The sequence below is a fragment of the Triticum urartu genome, chromosome 7 (assembly GCF_003073215.2).
Source record: "Triticum urartu cultivar G1812 chromosome 7, Tu2.1, whole genome shotgun sequence".
NCBI lineage: Eukaryota > Viridiplantae > Streptophyta > Magnoliopsida > Poales > Poaceae > Triticum > Triticum urartu.
The window spans coordinates 347,840,666-347,843,870 of record NC_053028.1 but is presented as its reverse complement, the minus strand read 5'-3'; positions in this window follow the sequence as shown (position 1 = coordinate 347,843,870).

The following is a 3,205-nucleotide window of genomic DNA, read 5'->3' as shown; positions in this document are numbered from 1 at the left end:
TCAGGTAGGGGGTCCCGAATTGTGCGTCTAAGGCGGATGGTAACAGGAGGCAGGGGACACGATGTTTTACCCAGGTTCGGGCCCTCTTGATGGAGGTAATACCCTACGTCCCACTTGATTGATATTGATGATATGAGTATTACAAGAGTTGATCTACCACGAGATCGTAGAGGCTAAAACCTAGAAGCTAGCCTATGGTATGACTATTGTATATCATCTATCGACTAGCCTGGCCTCGGTTTATATAATGCACCAGAGGCCTAGGATAACAAGAGTCCTAGCCGAATACACTAGTGGGGAGGAGTCCTTGTCTTGATCGCCAAGTCTTGTGGAATCTTCCATGTATGCGGCAGCTGTCCGAACTGGCCCATGAGTATACGGCCACGGGGGTCCTCGGCCCAATCTAACAGATTGGGAGATGACGTGGTGAGTACCCCCTAGTCCAGGACACCGTCAGTAGCCCCCTAAACCGGTCTTCAAGTTAGGGATGCTCCTCGATTCTTCCGTACTGTTCTTCATCTTCGGTTGTCGGTCTTGAAAACTGGTTCAACAAATCTTCTCAGCTTCGATCTTGAGGATTGCCGAAATGCATTCGACGAGTTTACATGTCGGGTATCCGAGGAGCCCCTTTAAGTTTCCGGCCTTTATCAATGCCTTGTTATTTTTATGCCACACCTCGGGTTTGAAGTTGTTCCCAGGGGGCAGTGTCCTCTTGCGTCCGAGCTCTAATGCCGGACTGCATTCGAGGTATCTTTTGTAGCCGAGCACCAACGCCGGACCGCTTTCCAAGCTCCAACGCTAGAATGTATCCGAGCTCCAACGCCGGACTATGTCCAAACTCCAACGCCGGACTATATCCGAGGTGACATATCACCTTGGTTCAAAAAAGTTGAAGGAGTTTAGCCGAGCGTAATGCTGGAAATGCCCTCTATGGTGCCAGCCACTAGCCCCCGAGCTTTATGCCGGACTGCTTCCGAGGTGGTGCACCACCCCGACTGTGGGCCGATTTTTTGTCAATATTTTTGATTGGTGCAATTTATTCTCCGCCGAGATATATAGCCAGTAGCCCTCAAGGTGTGTATCGGTTTAAAACCCGAGATGCACTTGAAGGATGATGTAAGACCACTGATCCCAGTAGCCGCTGAGACTCAGGTTGATTTGCAAAATCAGCCTGAGGATCAAGTCCTAGCTCGGCAGAATACTTTGGGACACAAAAAGTGGCGTGCTCAGTCCTCGAGACTCAGGTTGGGTGCGGCCGACCAATGTGAGGATCATAATCTCCTCGGAAACTGTATTGTACTTAAAATTTTCTGCATTGGACATGCAATGCAGTAGCCCCCAAGACACTGGTCGGGTGGCAACACCAGATCAGGGGATCGATGTGCCCCTTTAATATTTGTAAATAATAAGCCCGAAGCCCAGTAGCCCCCGAGCCTTAATGCGGGCACGGGTGGCCGAATTAAGGATCGATATCCATAATAAAATCACAAATTATGTGTAATGACTCTATGTATCCAAGTACTTTACATCCTGAATGCTCAGATACGCATTGTACAAAACTTTGTTGACCGACCATCGGCTTCCACCTCCTCGGCTAGTAGCCGAGGAGTGTTTGTCCTACTTTATAAAGCCTCTATGAGGGCAAAGATTTACGACAAACAAGGCAATCTGGCCATACGGTTTTATAAACAAAGGTACGCAGAGAGATATGTTATATTACTGTTTAACATAAGAAATGTCTTCCAAAGAAAATAGTCCCGCTATCGGTTCCTTTCTTTGGGTTGTCATGCTAAGCATGATCATGAAACCTCAGCTCTAATGTAAGAGCAAAATATCGAGGATTTAATTTGGGAGGCCAGTTAATAGCCCCCGGTAGTGTTCGGCGACAGTCGAGGTCAAGCCGTAAACACTTCGGCCATTGTTATGAATGGCCCGTCATTTAACACTGTCATCGGATCGCTGACCAGTTTACGCTTATTGTGACAGTCAGTTTTCGGCTTTCTCCACTGAGGTGCTTAACCATGTGAGCTGGAAGCACAATCCCAGTGGTTCTCCCTTTGCACACCTAGCCAAAAAAGCGGAACGTAGGAGGCAAGCACATGAGCCGGGCAACCCAACTATTGACCGAAGACACAATTCGAAACCAATGCATATATAGTGAGATCCGAGAATGTTTTTGCCGAATCTATAAAGGTGTCCGGCATTACACTGTGAGACTTGTGCTGGAAACACACAAATAGTTTAAAAGTGCCAAAAAGCTGGGAAAACCAAAAAACGTCAGTAAAAACATGACGTCCGAACAAGATCAAGTGTTCGCTGCCAATCCGAAAATTGGAAGAGAAAGAAAAAATTGTGCTTCTGTCGTGTTTTGACAACGACCAAGAAGAAAACACATTTACAGCTCATATATAAATTTTAAGAGCCCCCAAGTGACTTGGGTAAGAATTTTATGTATAATGATTGTATGTACCGAAGTACTTATATCATATTTGTGTTCACCCAAACTTTAAACGCGTCTTAACCGACCATCGACTTCTCCCTCTTCGGCCTGGGGCCGAAAAGTGTCATGTACTCCGCCCGTCGAGAGTATCGATGGTGTTTCCGATGACCAGGCAATCAGGCCATAAGGCTGTAACAGACAAAGCGCGCTCAGGGAACTTATGCTATATTACTAATGAAGTGTAAGAAGCATCTTCGAAGAAAATAGTACCCCCACCGATACCTTTCTTCGGTGCTCATTATTACTATGAGACTTGTGCAATAGATTTTTTGTACTCATGAGTTCCGTTGTGTGCCGACCATGATTGAAAACAATAAGAGCGCTAGCTTTCGGCTTCACCCAGTCTGAGGTCAGAGCTCGGATGACCCGGTCATGACAATCGCAGAGGTGCTTCCTTTACTCCCTAGCCGAACAATCGGGAACGTAGGGGTAAGCACAGGAGCCAGGCAACCCAGCTTGCAAATCGCTTAGGTCAATATGGTGCATAGTGTGGCGTAATACACGAACAAGGAACGAAGCCGTACAAGTATAATCATATGCAAGAGGAAAAGCTCCATCAAGGGAGCCCCCAAGTAAACGGGGTATTTGAATTTGTGTGTCACAAACAAAGTTTTGACAAGGAGATTCTCTACAAGCAATTTTTTTTCAAAAAGGTATAATGCTTGGTCGAACCGAACACAAGTTAAAAATTTAAAACTTTGAGCA